We start from the raw sequence: 19,331 nt of genomic DNA, 5'->3' as shown, positions 1-19,331 counted from the left end.
AATGTTATCGTAAGTTTTTATTCATATGTGTCAGTACAGTCCATATTTTAACACTACATTCTCTGACATAATCTGAAACAGTGTGACAGTGGTCAAGTAACTGACTGATTACATGCCTGTATAAAACTACTGGTTAGGAGTTAAAGATGTCATCAAGCCAGGTTTGAATTTCATTTCATTGACAGGTGTATGGTAATCAGCAGAAAAAGCAAAATTTAGGAGGTACAAGATCAACAGAATAAGAGCGTAAGGGTTGACTTCCGAAACAAACTAATGGATAGTTTTGTTTGTGAAATCAAAAGATTACGTTGTAGTACAGTAGCAACATTTGTTGCTCGTTTTCCTTATACTTCACCGAAGGATTTCTCATTTGTTGACAAGAAACGCCAGCTTTGGTGAACGCAATCCTGGGGAAAATATCGTAGCGCACAACACCCCTTTTGTGAACTATTACCTTTTCACATTGTCCTTTGCCACATATAATAAATTACAACAAAAAGTAATCCATGATGTAAATACCTCCAAGAGTCCCTACAGTAATTCAGGAATATACAAACTCAAATGTGATACATGACCAAAATTCTACATCGGACAGACAGGCAGAAGTTTTGAAAGTAGATACAAAGAACATATTGATGCTTTAAGACTTGGTAACTTGAACAAATCAGCATTTGCAGCCCATACTGCTGAAGAAAACCATTCAGTGGGAAACATTGAGGACAAAAATTTTGCATCTCGCAGAAAAAGGAGCCACTATGAATATATTAGAAGAATTAGAAATACACAAAAACAGCACCCCAGGCTATATCCTTAACGAACAAACAGAGTTAGCTAACACCCATTTCCTGAAAAATTTCCAAAAATTACTTTCCAGCCTCCAAAGCAAATAATATTAGCACACCTATCTGCAGATCAAGTAGCAAATTTGTATGTTACTATAATTCTCATGATTCTAAATGTAATTAAATAACATAGTACTTTACCTATACAGTTATATATATATATATATATATATATATATATATATATATATATATATATATCAAAATAAACTTTATAATTAATTCAACAATATCAGCTCAAAAATTCAATGCCTCTGTACTAGTGTAAAAGGCATTACAGTTGCGTAAATGGACATATGATCCTTTCCAAACATAGGACATCATCGTCGAATACTTCGATATATCATAGCATCTGTGATACTCATATTTGTAAGCTCTTTGTATGTATCAAAACATGTGGTGCGTGTTAGAAATCTTGTCAGTGACAAATCTAAAGTGTTCAGTGAGAACAATTTACGTGAGCAACAATAAGAATGCAATGGGAATGTATTTACATCTGTTGGACGAATGCTATGAAAACAAACACTCGAAACCGACGTTTCACGTAAGTCACATGCAACGAAAATCTGTAACGTAACCATCAGTGTGTGGCGTGTTTATAATTATGTATTATTTATATCTTAGGACAATTAATCTGTGAAAAACACACCACATGTCATAAAGAAAGTGTGTAAACCGTCTGAGGATGAATCACAACGATTCGAAACCGGTAACGGTACCCTTTGAATAAAGGAACTGATAGTAAATTTGTGGCTGGTTGCTGTCCTAACACCATCAACAGTGGTGTTCAGCCATTAATTTCTGCTCAAGAATTTCACATAAAGGCATCAAACTTGACACCAGTAACAATGTTGTATACGAATTTTCAGTGAGCAAGTTGATGACGTTCGAGCAATGTATTCAACATCACCACTTTGGTTTTTGTTTCTTTGAATTAGAGCATACAGCACTTCTGCACCCGAGTTTTGAACCTTGCCTATGGACTGCAAATGTATCACAAGTATGAATGTCTGCGGTTTATTACACGTGTCAATTACTGAGAATTCCTGAAGGTGGAAAATAATTCATGCCAGAATGAGCTTTCTTGAAACAAGAAAAATCATTTTCCGACGTGATTTGTCCCACACACGATACAGTCGTTTCTAGCTGTCTCCGCTGCCTGAACTCCTCTATTAAGTCCAAAGCGAACATTATGTCGCAAATGTGCAATCTTTGTCCGTTTGCGAGTCTAGTTTACGTCGCTTGAAGTGAAACGTAGAAGCAAGAGGGCATTTTGAATATGAGCTATAACTTCCTCGTTTGATAAATTTGTAACATGTCCTCTGCTTGATAAAATTTTTTTAAGGATTTTCGTACGTCCTTTTGTATGTCGTCATTTGTTCTTCTTTTATATGTGACGTGTACGCCTACCCCTCTCCGCTCCCCCCCCCCCCCCCCCCCCCGGATTGTTTATTAATGAATCGCGAAGTAGTGTAGTGCAAAAATATTATTGTCCTTCTGGGTATCTCAGTGAAGATGATGTGAAACTCGTGCATGCCGTATTGACCCTAAATAAAAAAATCTCCAGCTTTTAACACTGTACTGGTCTTAAGAGAATTCATAGAATGGGAATTTATAGCAACTGGCAGACATTTTAATTAAGGTAAGAAACTAACTTTCATTTAAAGTTCTTACATGTAGATCGTTTAGTTATTTAAAAGTACAGTGATGTCTGACGATTTATCAGTCATAAAATACGCTCAAAGTTATAGTGGTATACAGAAATATACCTGGAAATATTTTATATTAGTTGTTTTACCTGACACTGGGAGCCCTGTTGTGGATCTGTCATTTAGCTGAATGCTTTGCGGGACATTTAGCTAAAGCTCTTATTTGCCAACTTCATCTAGTCATTAATAAGATAGTGGAGTAACCCGTGGAGAAGGCTGAAGTGAAACGCAAGTGAAGTCACAGCTTTCTAAATGAAAAAAAGCTAAGGGAGGGCGACAGCTGGTCGGTTTTTCTCGCTTCCTAATAAACACGGCACAAACTTAAAGCTGAGGGAATGAACTTTGGCGTACACAAAAACATACGGTGTTGTTCTTGCAGAAATCACTAAACTTCCGGAAATTTCTTGCGTAATAAGTTGAAGTAGTTTCATTTTACTCTGTGAGTTGTGTGGCCTGGAATTTCTCATCAAACGCTAACACTGTCTTGTAATATTCATTACATTTTTTCTCGTTAATATTTCACTGGGAGTAAGTCAAAGTTATGAAAGCAGAAACGGTCTGGCAATCTACGGCGCTGTATTTGAGTAAACCTACGTTTATATCTGCGGTAAAGAACAGAGGAGCTTATCAGAAGAGTAATATTATTTGAACGCAGTGAGACGCATGAAATACACCGAAACGCCAAAGAAACTGGTTTACGCATGCGTATACAAGTACGGAGATATGCAAACAGGCAGATTACGAAGCTGCCGTCGACAACGCCTATATATATGACAGCAAGTATCTGGCGCAGTTGTTAGATCGGTTACTGCTGCTACAATGGCAGGTTATGGAAATTTGAGCGAGTTTGAACGTAATGTTATAGTCGGCGCACGAGCTATGGGGAACAGCATCTCCGACGTAGTGATGAAATGGGAATTTTCCCGCACGACCATTTCACGAGTATACCGTGAATACCAGGAATCCTGTAAAACATCAAATCTCCGGCATCGCTGCGGTAGGAAAAAGATCCTGCAAGAACGGTACCAACGATGCTTGAAGAGAATCGTTCACCGTGACAGAAGTGCAACCCTTCCAGTCTCGAGCCGCGCGACCGCTACGGTCGCAGGTCCGAATCCTGCCTTGGGCATGGATGTGTGTGTTGTCCTTAGGTTTGTTAGGTTTAAGTAGTTCTAAGTTCTCGGGGACTGATGACCTCAACAGTTAAGTCCCACAGTGCTCAGAGCCATTTTAACCATTTTTGCAACCCTTCCACAAATTGCTGCCGATTTCAAAGCTGGGTCATCAAAAAGTGTCGGCACGCGAACATCGATATGGGTTTTCAGAGCCGAAGGCCCATTCGTGTGCCCTTGTTGACTGCACGACACAAAGCTTTATACCTCGCGTGGTCCCGTCAACACCGAGATTGGACTGTTGATGACTGGAACCATGTAGCTGCTCGTACGAATCTAGTTTCAAATTGCATCGAGCTTATGGAGGTGTACGGGTATGGAGACAATCTCATGAACCCATGGGCCCTGCATGTCAGCAGGGGACTGTTTAAGTTGGTGGAGGCTCTGTAATGGTGTGGGACGTGCGCAGTGGCAGTGATATAGGACCATTGATACGTCTAGATACGACTATGACAGGTGACACATACGTAAGCATCCTCTATCATCGCCTGCATCCATTAATATCCATTGTGCATTCCGACGGACTTGGGCAGTTACTCAGGACAATGCGACACCCCACACTTCCAGAATTACTATAGACGACTGCAGGAACACTCTTCTGAGTTTAAACACTTCCGCTGGCCACCAAACTCCTCAGATATTATCGTTATTGAGCTTATCTGGGATGCCTTGCAACGCGCTGTTTATAAGAGATCTTCACTCCATCGTACTCTTACGGATTTATGGGCAGCCTTGCAGGACTCATGTTGTCAATTCCCTCCAGCACTACTTCAGACATTTGTCGAGTCCATGTCACGTCGTGTTTCGGCTCTTATACGTGTTCTTGGGGGCCCTATGCGATATTAGGCAGGTGTACCAGTTTGTTTGGCTCTTCAGTGTAGTTCCACTTCAGGAGTCTCTTTGTTGAACATTGAGCTCTTCTGATTACACCTTTTACTCTTCTTCTTCGCTGAAGCAAATAGAAAGTTGTGGTCTCCATTCTGCGGCACTTCATTCTGCGAACCAAAAACAGTTATACTAATAGACTACGTCAATTGACTTATACTATCTACCTTTAGTCATTGCTTGTATGAGACTACGTCTTTTTTTCCTAAAATCAGGGGTGTAAGCAATTTTATACTGCATTGCAGGGTAGCAGCAGCAAACAGTTTGTCTCTAAGAATGCTTGTTTCCCATAACGTGATTTCTCACCCTCAGACGTTTGTCGCAAAGACTTGGAAACACCTTGAAAACACAGACTAGGAATTTGCCTTCGGGTAACGGTGACCGACTCGTAATATTTGTAATTAAGCATCTCAGCTTCAGATCACGAACGTATTATCTGTTTCTTCTTACTACCAAGCCACCAAGAGAAGACTAGTTTAAAAATTAAGGAAAAGGGGGGACAGTAAAATACGGTAAAACTAAAAGTTCTTGAAGACTAGTAAGGTACTACTGAACTTCTGGCAGTTATTATCTGTTTTGCATCAAGGAAATGTCTACCTTTCCTACACCAGTAATAAAGTAATTAGCTACAACTTCTCACTTTTAGGAGGTTTTCTCTCACTATCAATTTAATATGATTAATATTTTTAATTTCATACTTGCGTATTAGACTTCAGCTCGAAGAAACAGATCATAGATATGTTTACATTGAAGGAGCTAGTCTGGATCTGTTACATTGTCGATTTACCGTATAACGTGCTTCAAGAAGCTTAGCTGGGCAAAGAAAATAATTTGATTTGTTATATAGTTACCTGATGTTTTATTATCTCCCCTTTCCATCATTTTCTTATTGATCATCTTACGATAGGGTGCTGCTAGTAAAGATACCCCTCGTGTGACCTGAAACTGAAATGTAGAATGGAGAAGTGTGCATTTCTCTTTCTTATTACTGTCTTATGACATCCTAAACTCATTTTGAAAGCCTTTCTTTTCCTAGGATCTAAATCTACATCTAAGCAAAAAATGTTCAATGTGCTGTCCGGCGTCTTCTACCACAAATTGAAGTTGAGAAACTGCATATTCCAGTACATATCGGAGTGTCTCTGGGGTCACCTTCAGAGCCATTTAAAGATACATATGTGGCATAAAGTAATGTGTCGCTTTGCTCTTCTTAGTATATTTTGAGAGTGACAATAACCCTTGTGATGCTCATCACCTTTTCTGTACGCCAGCTACTATAGTTGAATGAGCGTCTCTGTGATTCCTTCGCTCTTAGTAAACGAATCAGTGACAAAACGCGCTGATAGTCTTCGTACCTACACTGTTTAATCTATAAAGTCTACCTGGTATAGTAGCCGGAATAATAGTTTCAGTCGAACGGGTATGTGGAAGCTAAGCTACCTCTCTCGTGCGTGTATTGGATTTCTTTCGATTTCTTCTTGAGAATTTTTTGGAATACACTTTCCCTTCAACTAGTTTTATGAGGTCGTTGCACTACAAATCACTGTGGAAATATATTCCTAAATACAAGGCGTCGATAATTGAAGTTCCAGTTTCAAAACGCTATAGAGATCCAATGCCCAGAATGACGTCAAATTTGAACAGCATGTTGTTGAAGCTGGGGGAAACGTCACGGAACAAAAAAAATTAATGGAAATTTTACCAATAAAAGGCTCCTTAAGCATCTTCACGTAATTAGTGTCGACTACAAATGACAGATGGATTGCAGTACAACGGCTACGATTTGAGTTGCACATTATACCACTAATACGGTTCAGAGCGCATGACTGCACAAATTCGGCAGTAAACAACTGTGACATTGTTAGTTAGGTAATGGCGTCCACCACGGCAAGGTCGTAACAAAGCGGATGGTGAAAATAGATTTCTAACTGCCCTGAAGCCAAAAAATAAGAATGAAATCGGTTTTTAATTGTCCTGGGGTCAAAAACCGCATAAAAAGAAAATGGCGTCGGTTTTTAAATTTTTCTTGGACCATAAGCCGCATAAAAATTAAAATAACGTCAAGAGATTGTCACAAAAAATGTTCAATATGCTGTCCGGCGTCTTCTACTACAAGTAGAAGTTGAGAAACTGCATATTCCAGTACATATCGGAGTGTCTCTGGGGTCACCTTCAGAATTCGTTGTGCGCTGGGTGCCTTCAGCTACGTTCGTAACTGGGACACTGAACACATCTTTCAGATAACACCAGAGCCATAAGTACCATGGGTTAAGGTCAGCTGATCTGGACAGCCATACTGTGGGTAAATAGCGGTTGATAATTCTAGAATTTCCGAAATGCCTTGCTGCATAAAAATGATCCTACAGACACATCCCACTATTGAAGGGTTCGGTGGACGTTGGTGAGCAGAAGATTCTCACAGAGTTTACCAATGGCGATGCAATTAACAGGACCTGCAGGTCTAATCTCCTCGAAGAAATACAGCCCTAAGGTAAACGGTGCTGTGCTATCACGTATCGATACCACCCCATGACATGTGAACGTTGACAACGGAATGGGAAGTTTTCGTCTGATGCCGACAGACGTCACGAGGGATTTGGCACACCTAGTGGCGTGAGTCTACTGAGGCATTCCTGCAGCAGCTCTGGACTATCGAGCGCCCTCTGCCGCCACAATACTGAACGCCTGGCGGCACTCGCTCAGTTCGCTTACGCCTGGGCCCACGACACTAGAGACGGGCGAACTCTTTCATTCTTGGGAACTAGTTCACTGCTGATCGTTATTTTTGGGAACCGTTCATTTTTACTCTTCACCTTTCATTTGTGCTTGGCATATGGTTCTTATGAAAAACTGAAAACTAGTAGTGTAGGTGACTGAAAGATGGAGGACACCAAGAGGGGTGCAGTCCGGAACCGCGGGACTGCTACGGTCGCAGGTTCGAATCCTGCCTCGGGCATGGGTGTGTCTGATGTCCTTAGGTTAGTTAGGTTTAAGTAGTTCTAAGTTCTAGGGGACTTATGACCTAAGATGTTGAGTCCCATAGTGCTCAGAGCCATTTGAACCATTTTTGAACCAAGAGGGGTACTTGCCTCCCCCCTGGAGTATAGAGTTTTTATTCGTTACAGAGTTCTTACACACTTTTAGGAGTAATTTCTGTGATTCTGCTGAACCTCTCGTTTAGCCAACCGTAGCCTTGTATGGCTGATCGCAGGGAAATAATATAGGGTGGCGCACGGAAAACCGGCCCCGAGTACAGACTGCTCGCTAATTATGGACGATATGTTGCCCGTTACAAGCAGATGTTGAGTCCCATAGTGCTCAGAGCCATTTGAACCATTTTTGAACCAAGAGGGGTACTTGCCTCCCCCCTGGAGTATAGAGTTTTTATTCATTACAGAGTTCTTACACACTTTTAGGAGTAATTTCTGTGATTCTGCAGAACCTCTCGTTTAGCCAACCGTAGCCTTGTATGGCTGATCGCAGGGAAATAATATAGGGTGGCGCACGGAAAACCGGCCCCGAGTACAGACTGCTCGCTAATTATGGACGATATGTTGCCCGTTACAAGCAGATGTTGAGTCCCATAGTGCTCAGAGCCATTTGAACCATTTTTGAACCAAGAGGGGTACTTGCCTCCCCCCTGGAGTATAGAGTTTTTATTCATTACAGAGTTCTTACACACTTTTAGGAGTAATTTCTGTGATTCTGCAGAACCTCTCGTTTAGCCAACCGTAGCCTTGTATGGCTGATCGCAGGGAAATAATATAGGGTGGCGCACGGAAAACCGGCCCCGAGTACAGACTGCTCGCTAATTATGGACGATATGTTGCCCGTTACAAGCAGATACAACGAACAGAGAAACATGTAATAATTAGGCAGTGAAGAAATAACAAGCTAATGCAAGCAACAATTGGGAAACAATCGATGACGATGTGTAGAGAGCTGGAGAAGTTAACATGAAAATCTCACGCGACGCGCATGGGCTATAGCTCATGTAGTCTTGTAAACCCCTTGGTGGCTGTTTCCCAACTTAATAGACCACAAGTGTCTTGTATAAAATTCTTCGTTTCGACTTCCACTACATAGCTATGCTATGTTGTAAACAATAATCGTTTACACCCTACATGTACTTCACGTTGTCTCTGAGTTCGTAGGCGAAGTAGAGACTTTATGGAAGCATAATATGTGGTTTTCTCATACTTGCGTCACATATTTAGTAAAAATTAGGTTTTTATGTTGCATTATTAAAGTTAATTTAGCAATATTCATAATAATTAAGTTCGCAATAATAAAGCTTTTGGTTTGAAAGCTCCTTCTGAACAAATGTTTTTGAGATAATAAGTAAATACGATTTTATGGCAATCTATGTCTTTTCAAATGGAGAGGCACCGCTTTTCCTACTGAGCCAAAATGACCCACTTTGTTTTTCTTCAAAGAAACTAAACTAGCAGGTAATCCAAATTGGAAACAACCAAACTTAAAAATAATTAGAGCCTTCCTAAATGTGATATTTTGTACATGAAAGATACACGAAAATCGTTTCATATGAATTTTCTTACACTAAAAATTAAGCAAATTATTGAAAGTTAGCGGCTAAATCAAGTCGATGAAACCAAAAATATTTGAGTACCAAAAAAAAAAAAAAAAAAAAAAAACTTGCCTTGTTATAAGTATGTTTCTGCTGTTCATCGATATAATGAAGTGATCTGATATGCCCATTTGTTACCTGAAAAGACGTACCTATTACATACAACGTAGTAATTGTTATGTAATTTACGTAACTATAAAATACTTTTTGATTACCTGTCGTGGACACTGAATAGCCAGAACCAAGTGCAAGAACAGTTTGGAATACATGTAAAACAGGCGAGTGCAGTGAGCGAAACGAACAACTGGATACTGAAGTAACGTAGTCGGTAGTGGAACTGAGACAGGTGGTCATGTGAAGAACGACGAGTGCGGTCGAGGGAGACCGAGACTGAGACGAGCACGCGACCGAGGCTGGAACGAGAACTGCCGAAGTGACCGCCGCGACCGAAGTGAACTATGAACCGATCGTTTCTCGTTCCCGGGAACTATAAGTAGACCACCGCGACAGAAGTGAACTATGAACCTATCGTTCCTCGTTCCCGGGAACTGTAAGTAGACCGCCGCGACCGAAGTGAACCATGAACCGATCGTTCCTTGGAATTCGTTCCTCGGTCCTTTCGTTCATCTTGGTGAACCGTTCCTTTGCACCCGTTCGTTCGCAAACTACCCATCTCTACACGACACATCGCCAATTTCGTTCATACGTCTTCGTTGTTGACACTGAGGTAGCTGTACTCTCTATTTGTAATGAGCCTTAGAGTACGTGGAGAAATACAAGTAAATCTTTTGTTTATTGTGTTGTTCGCTAATCGTCCGCAGCTCGTGGTCGTGCGGTAGCGTTCTCGCTTCCCTCGCCCGGGTTCCCGGGTTCGATTCCCGGCGGGGTCAGGGATTTTCTCTGCGTCGTGATGACTGGGTGTTGTGTGATGTCCTTAGGTTAGTTTGGTTTAAGTAGTTCTAAGTTCTAGGGGACTGATGACCATAGATGTTAAGTCCCATAGTGCTCAGAGCCATTTTTTTTGTTCGCTTATCATTTCTGCTCCTGTCCAGCTTTCCTACGATGACAGTTGCCGCACCACCCCGCAGCCGACCTCTCCTCACAGTTGATGTCGTACACAACAGAAGCCATCAATTCTCACTAAACAGTCATTTTTTCAGAATCAAGTGGAACTAGTTGATGTATGTGCAGATTTTCCGTTGCCCATATTCTGAAATTCTGAATATTGACAAGTCCTTGCAGATGGAAGTGGACTTCATCTGTACACAGAAAGTTGCGTGGCCATTCATTGCCCGGTTCCTTGAGAGCAAGAAATTCCAGAGCGAACGTTTGTCTTGCTGGCAGGTCAGCAGGAAGCAACTCCTGAGCAGGTGTGATTTTGTATGGATAGCAATGCAGGATGATTCGTAGCATTTAATGCACCTTGTTCGCAGGCATGTCCAACGTTCGGATAATGCACGGTGCACTGCATGTTTGCATACCACCGCTCGACTCCTCGCTCAATGCCGTCGTCGCACCTTCGGCAGATGTCGGATCAACTGCTTTCCTACCTCTGCCGCATTGCACTTCTGAAGAACCTGTCTTTTTCGGATTTCGTAATAATTTTCTCCAGACACTTAGTAGAGATCGGACCAATGCCTTTTCTGAAACCTCAGTCTGGAGCTTCTGCAGGGCCACTGGCCCACAGTCGCCGTTCTTGTAAAAGAGGTTAACCAGCACTGCGCAATCCTTCATGAAGACAGCCATGCATCTCAGACGCAAACTGACGAACAGCCGTGTGCCGCGCGTCTGTTGCTGTGCATTTCTGACGATTAGACCTCCATCTGTTGGTCAAACTTCCATTAAACGATTTTTTGTTCCATGTCGTATGCCTCTGTTTCAGTGGTATGCTGTTCAGATTTGAAGTCAGCCTGAAGAGTGGTTGTTTTTCTACAGCGTTCTGAAACTGGGATTTTAGTTATGGGTAACCTCTATATTATGGTTGTGAATGTTTTCGGTGACTGACTGCTGATCGTGTAACCGACTTAGTTTTCTCTGTATACTGATGCACGATACGTTGCATTTATTTAGGTTGTGGGAAAACTGACAGTCCCTGCAGCAATCATGGCTCTTCTGCAGGGCATCCACTGTTTTATTACAATCTTCTAGCGTTGCGACTTACGTCTACGAAAGAGCATCGTAAACTAAAGAACATCAGGAGGCCTCCAAAGATGTCCATCCGGTTATTTACATACAAAAGTCGGACAAAAATAGGAATTCTTGAACATAAACGCGGATGCTTGCCAAGCTGCAGGTGGCATTGTTGTATTAGACAATTAACGACACCTGTGCGATTTCCTGAATACCTTGCAGGTGTCAGTAGCAGTCAGAACACTGTTACTTGCAAGTGCACTGCGTAGAAGCTAAAAGAACGGATCTAAGTGAACACGAACATGGGAAAATTCTTGACGCCTGTATGGTGCTTCGTAACCAAGGAAGCCGAAATGTTTGGTGTTTCAATACCGTAACGAAGATTTACTCTGCGTAGAGTGAAACTGGAGAAAAAAAAAAAAAGTCATCCGCTGAGCCCCAGCACGGACGAAAGTGTGAATTGAGTGACCGTAATGGACAGCCATTGAAAAGGATTGTGGCGAATAATGAGAGTTCGGCACCTTCAAAAGTCACTGCAGAAGTAAATGTCACACATCAGCACCAAAACATTCTGTTAAACCACCGTTTTTCGTTTCCAGTTAACTAGACTGTTAAAACTGCTCATAGTAACCAGTTTCTGAAATAACCAGTTATTTGGGGTATTTTATTGCTATTATTTACAATAATAAACGCAAACATCGAATAAAAACTGGAAAATACTACGATATCCTCAGATTCTTGCATTATCCTAAAATCAAAGTATAAACTAAAATATGCAAAAACAGAAAACTTAGTTCATATACTGATCGTTGTTTTTCCCAGAAAATAATGAAGGGTTGAATGCTACAAAAACCGACGTTCTCCTGTTGATTCAAATTTTTTAAACTCTTCTGATAGAGCATATTGTAACCGAAGAGGACGGCCGGAGTGGCCGAGCGGTTAAAGGCGCTACAGTCTGGAACCGCACGACCACTACGGTCGCAGATTCGAATCCTGCCTCGGGCATGGATGTGCGTGATGTCCTTAGGTTAGTTAGGTTTAAGTAGTTCTAAGTCCTAGGGGACTTATGATCACAGCAGTTGAGTCCCATAGTGCTCAGAGCCATTTGAACCATTTTGTAACCGAAGATGAAGCAATTATTTGGGCTTTACGAATAGTCAGTATTAAAGGGTCAAAACTGAGGTTGGAGAGCTCTGTTCCTCATGTTAAACTGTACTTTTCCAGGGGACACAAACAGATAAAGGTATGCTGTATGGACAAAGGCAGCAAATCAGCCCTTGTCTCTTTTTATTACAATTATGAATTAATTGTTATGGTTTTAATTTATTGTTGTCAATTAATTTAATTTCTCTTTCCTTATTTAGTTAAAATGTGAGACAAATACTAAGTTTTTTTGTAAAATTTTGGCATTATTTTCTTTTAATTATTTCGAATGAAAACCCATTTGGAAGTCAGATATATTTATTTCCTTTTTAACAGGTATCTGAATGTAACTGAGTTTTTGATGAAGAAACCACAAACGCTTTTTTCAAAATGTTCAGATACATACGTTAGATAGTAGGCAAAACAAGGGCATTCACCAGGAATAATTACTTGGAAATAGCTAAGATTTCAGTAATTAATGAATCGAATCCGTTCATTAATGTTCTATAATGCTTTGATCTGTAAGACTTCTGATATCATCTGAAACAATATCATCTAAAGAGGACACTGATACTTCAGAAGTCACACGGTCTTCTACCAACAATGAATATTTTGGGCCTTAATTGACACTCTTGGCATATGCCTTCTACCCTGTTGCCAAAAATCCAAAGGATCCTACTTCTGAGTAGTTCAGCAACGTTAAACCTATTCTTATGTCATGTGTTCGTTGCTCATTTCTAACTGCCGGAGTTGTTATGAAGAAAGAACGATGGCTTTTCGCATTTTCTGTAATAACCTGACAGTCAAAGCAACGGAAGTTCTTTCCATATAAATTACTCGTCTTGAAACAAAGTTTAATTTAAAAACCGTAAATTTTATCACCATGGCCCTGACATTGGCTGGCTTTTCAATCGATTATTAGTAAACAATTAAAATACCTGTTATAAACGAGACCAAACATCAAAAAATTACCTGTTACTCAGAACTAAGATACTCGTATTGGTTTTAACCAGTCGATTTTTCCCAAACCTATCTCGTAGGGTGGATGCTTCTGTAACCAGCACAACCAAAGCGTTCGATATTTCAAGTGGCATCGCATGGAATATACATTCCTGGAAATTGAAATAAGAACACCGTGAATTCACTGTCCCAGGAAGGGGAAACTTTATTGACACATTCCTGGGGTCAGATACATCACATGATCACACTGACAGAACCACAGGCACATAGACACAGGCAACAGAGCATGCACAATGTCGGCACTAGTACAGTGTATATCCACCTTTCGCAGCAATGCAGGCTGCTATTCTCCCATGGAGACGATCGTAGAGATGCTGGATGTAGTCCTGTGGAACGGCTTGCCAAGCCATTTCCACCTGGCGCCTCAGTTGGACCAGCGTTCGTGCTGGACGTGCAGACCGCGTGAGACGACGCTTCATCCAGTCCCAAACATGCTCAATGGGGGACAGATCCGGAGATCTTGCTGGCCAGGGTAGTTGACTTACACCTTCTAGAGCACGTTGGGTGGCACGGGATACATGCGGACGTGCATTGTCCTGTTGGAGCAGCAAGTTCCCTTGCCGGTCTAGGAATGGTAGAACGATGGGTTCGATGACGGTTTGGATGTACCGTGCACTATTCAGTGTCCCCTCGACGATCACCAGTGGTGTACGGCCAGTGTAGGAGATCGCTCCCCACACCATGATGCCGGGTGTTGGCCCTGTGTGCCTCGGTCGTATGCAGTCCTGATTGTGGCGCTCACCTGCACGGCGCCAAACACGCATACGACCATCATTGGCACCAAGGCAGAAGCGACTCTCATCGCTGAAGACGACACGTCTCCATTCGTCCCTCCATTCACGCCTGTCGCAACACCACTGGAGGCGGGCTGCACGATGTTGGGGCGTGAGCGGAAGACGGCCTAACGGTGTGCGGGACCGTAGCCCAGCTTCATGGAGACGGTTGCGAATGGTCCTCGCCGATACCCCAGGAGCAACAGTGTCCCTAATTTGCTTGGAAGTGGCGGTGCGGTCCCCTACGGCACTGAGTAGGATCCTACGGTCTTGGCGTGCATCCGTTCGTCGCTGCGGTCCGGTCCCAGGTCGACGGGCACGTGCACCTTTGCACCTTCCGCCGACCACTGGCGACAACATCGATGTACTGTGGAGACCTCACGCCCCACGTGTTGAGCAATTCGGCGGTACGTCCACCTGGCCTCCCGCATGCCCACTATACGCCCTCGCTCAAAGTCCGTCAACTGCACATACGGTTCACGTCCACGCTGTCGCGGCATGCTACCAGTGTTAAAGACTGCGATGGAGCTCCGTATGCCACGGCAAACTGGCTGACACTGACGGCGGCGGTGCACAAATGCTGCGCAGCTAGCGCCATTCGACGGCCAACACCGCGGTTCCTGGTGTGTCCGCTGTGCCGTGCGTGTGATCATTGCTTGTACAGCCCTCTCGCAGTGTCCGGAGCATGTATGGTGGGTCTGACACACCGGTGTCAATGTGTTCTTTTTTCCATTTCCAGGAGTGTATATGCCGCATACAAGGAAAGTGGAGAAACATCATTGGATTAGTCACAGGATAGGTGAAAGTGTGGGCTGAGTGATGATGATGAAGGATCATTGAAGAGGATTGTGGCGAACAGTAAGAGGATGACGTCTCTAAGAGTATGAATAAATTGAATGTCGCACAAGCGAAAATGTCGACACCAAAATAACGATAACGTTAGGCGCTTAAGAAGGCAAAGATTTCAAATCCGTGTAGTGCATAAGAAAAACAACAGATACTCAGTGAGGACAAGGCGTAATTGTTACAAAAACTGATATTTACGCGTTTCAGGTATGCTCATTACATATTACAAGACGTGCATAATAGTGAACTACTACGTTATGTAGATCAAATTGCACGCGACATAAATTATAGTCATTTCAAGAGTTGCTGTGCATGGTTGCATAACATGAAACAACGCTGCGGAATCGGAAGACTTAAGACAACGAAATTGCAAACAAAGCGTCAACTTCATGATGCACAGCAAACCGCGAAATCCGCCAGAAAATTTGTAAATGAGATAAACAAACTTATCCTATCTTTAAGTTAGGAATTGGTTTTTCACTCCGACCAGTTAGGCTTCGAAAAGGAAATGTATATGAAAGGAACGGTGGAAATTCGAGGTACCAACAGAGTTTTGTCAAGATCAACTGACATCAATGCCTTAACGCATTCGTATACAATTATGCCGACTGTTAATCTGGATGGTAAATTGGTTGGAAAGTTATTTATTGTGATGTCAGAAATTGGAGGTGGTCTTTCCGCTACGATCATTTCTCGTCTGTTTGATATTGCAAGGGCAATACTTGTCTGCTCCTGAAAAGAGTGTGACATGGCATTTCATACCACCTGGAACCACTGGGCAAATTCAGCCTCAGAATTCTTTTTAAGTGCCTATTGAACATATTATCACACTATCTGCAACTACGCCTTGAAGGAGAGCCAGAAGCTTTACGACAGACTTTCGCACTCGTCTGCATGCCATCACATTCCATCAGTTCTCATCACTACGTTACACTAACATGACTCTGTATCCACTCTTTAAGAGTGGATACATAGCAGCTCGTCTGCCGCCACCTGTTGTTTTTGGAGTGCAACAGGTGACTAGAGAGAGTCGACTTTCACAATACCGCTGCTAGTAGAACACGTATGAGTTTCGAAAAAGGAAATACTCGGAACGAAAGAAGATCATAAAACCTGTTCCATAATTCTACAACAGCCAGGCATGGGGGGATATGGGTAAATAATTTTGTACAGTGACATGTTGTAAACGGGAATCATAGGTCCCCTTATACAGGGGCTTGTAACACTCTACTGCGCCACAAACTTGCTATAAGCAGCTACAAAATGAGAGCAACAGAAGGGCAACAACCTGCTTCTAATCCTATAAAGTAAGGAAACAAAAACGACGAGAATCAAAACAAAAGGACATAAGTGTAATATAAATATAAAAACAGTCTACGTTATCCGAAATAAATAAGTTGTTATAAAAGCAAGCGTACCGTGCTGTATGAAAATGCAGACAAGTATAAGATATAAGTCTTGTCAAATAACGTAGGTTAAATATGCAGATGTGCAAGTAGTTCAATGGTGATGTATTCGAAGGAAAACAGCAAACTAACAGCTGTGTATACTCGCGTACAGGTAAACAGGAAGTTGCCAAATAAACCAGCAGATGTCGCGCAAGTATACATGATTGCAAAAATTCAATGACAGTAAGCAATTAAAACTATAACATGTAAAAACATGGAATATAAAAATAAAATAAAATATGTAACTTAATGCGTATAACAAGATGAAAATAGCCACAGAATTGTGAAGACTATAGGAGTGGAAACCAGCATAAAAGCAGTGTTCCACGAAAGTAATAGTACAATGTGTGAAGCATACATTTGTCGAATTTACTTTGAAAGTTGTAGATACATGTAAGACAGAAACTGTGGTGTCACCGCCAGACACCACACTTGCTAGGTGGTAGCCTTCAAATCGGCCGCGGTCCATTAGTATACGCCGGACCCGCGTGTCGCCACTGTCAGTGATTGCAGACCGAGCGCCGCCACACGGCAGGTCTAGAGAGACTTACTAGCACTCGCCTCAGTTGTACAGCCGACGTTCATAGCAATGGTTCACTGACAAATACGCTCTCATTTGCCGAGACGATAGTTAGCATAGCCTTCAGCTACGTCATTTGCTACGACCTAGCAAGGCGCCATAGCATTTGATATTATTGTATAAAGCATGTACAATCAAGAGCGATGTTCTACAATTATGGATTAAAGTTAAGTATTACAGCAACTGCGTCCGTTTTTCTGAGTTCTCATTTCCTTGTAATGTTCCAGACCTCGCGCCAGCCTGCGTGAGCTTAAGCGCGTGCCTTTCGGCTTCACCTCATAATGACTTGGCTGTCTTGCCAAGTCACAACAGAAACACTCATGGCGGACTTCCAAAATCTCTTTTCTAACGAGAGTAACAATATAAAACGTTTGCATTTTGTGAGTGGAAACTGGAGTAATGGCACTCACTGTCCTGTCGTGTTATTATTGCAATGTTAGTACATTTTCCAAACTCTGATCTCCCTAAGTACGTCAAAAATTCTCCTCGGCATTGATTTTATTCGGGTTTGTAGCTCTTGCACTGACATTGTCGTCCACTCTTCTCATATCACTCTTTCCAGCTCACATACGGCCTCCAGTTGCCTTCCATCGCGATAAACACGCATTAAAAGTGTTCTCCAAAGGTTTTCAACGAGGATCAGATACGGACTACGTGCAAGCTATGGCAGTACATCGATATACTTATCTTCAAACCATTTCTTAAATGTAGCAGAAACATTCATAGACGCATTATCCTGTTGAAACGATTTCGTCCCGCAGGTTCTCATATATTCTAATCAGTTCTGTGTCTAGCATCTCAGAGTACATGTCAGAGTTGATTCTAGTGTTTGGCCAGACAATGCTTGAGGTACCTATTAGCGCAGAAAGCTGCCCAAATCATAACACTTCCACCATCAAAATTTCTGCTCCTTCGTACCTGCTGCTCTGTTCTGAGATCATGCCAATAACATCGAAATCCATACCGTCCACCTCCTCATCACTGACGTTCACTTTATCCGATTCTGAAGTCCATGATGTATGCAACTTCCTGGCAGATTAAAACTGAGTGCCAGACCGAGACTCGAACTCGGGACCTTTGCCTTTCGCGGGCAAGTGCTCTACCGACTTAGCTACCCTTGCACGACTCTCGCCCTGTCCTCACAGCTTTAATTCCGCCAGTACCTCGTCTCCTAACTTCCAAACTTCACAGAAGCTCTCCTGCGAACCTTGCAGAACTATCACTCTGCCAGGAAGTTTCAAATCAGCGCACACTCCGCTGTAGAGTGAAAATTTTATTCTAGAAACATACCCCATGCTGTGGCTAAGCCATGTCTCTGCAATATCCTTTCTCCAGGAGCGCTAGTTATGCAAGGTTCGCAGGAGAGCTTCTGTGAAGTTTGGAATGGTAGGAGACGAGGTACTGGCGGAATTAAAGCTATGAGGACGGGGCGTGAGTCGTGCTTGGGGTAGCTCAGTCGATAGAGCACTTGCCCGCGATAGGCAAAGGTCCCGAGTTCGAGTTTCGGTCCGGCACACAGTTTTAATTTGCCAGGATGTTTCATATCAGCGCACAATCCACTGTAGAGTGAAAATTTCATTCTATCCATGATGTATGTTTTTCAGCAAACTCCAATCTAGCCTGTTTACGTGTTAGAGGCAATTTCCGAAACCGTTTCTTGAATGCAAGATATTTACCATGTAACAAAATTTCTCGTACACATCTGGCAGTTACTGGCGAGCGTAAATCAGCAACAAGCTGAGAAGGTTGACGGTTTGTAGCCCTTTCTTAGCGCCTCTGATAATTTTCTACTTTATTTATTTATTTATATGTCAAGTTCCGTAGGACCAAATTGAGGAGCAAATCTCCAAGGCCATGGAACGTGTCAGTACATGAAATTAAATCATAAAAGCAATAAGAAATAAAAATACAGGTTCATGAACCTGATAAAAGTTAGTCCATAAGTTTCAGTAAACGCTATCAGCAATAAAATAAGCATCGGCTTAATTTTTCAAGGAACTCATGAGGAAACTCTTCAGTTTCGGTTTGAAAGCGCGTGGATTACTGTTAAGATTTTTGAATTCGCGTGGCAGCTTATTGAAAATGGATGCACCAGTATACTGCACACCTTTTTGCACAAGAGTTAAGGAAGTCCGGTCCAAATGCAAGTTTGATTTCTGTCGAGTATTGACTGAGTGAAAGCTGCTTATTCTTGG

The sequence above is a fragment of the Schistocerca piceifrons genome, chromosome 4 (genome assembly GCF_021461385.2).
Source record: "Schistocerca piceifrons isolate TAMUIC-IGC-003096 chromosome 4, iqSchPice1.1, whole genome shotgun sequence".
NCBI classification, from domain to species: Eukaryota; Metazoa; Arthropoda; class Insecta; order Orthoptera; family Acrididae; genus Schistocerca; species Schistocerca piceifrons.
This window is presented reverse-complemented; position numbering follows the sequence as displayed.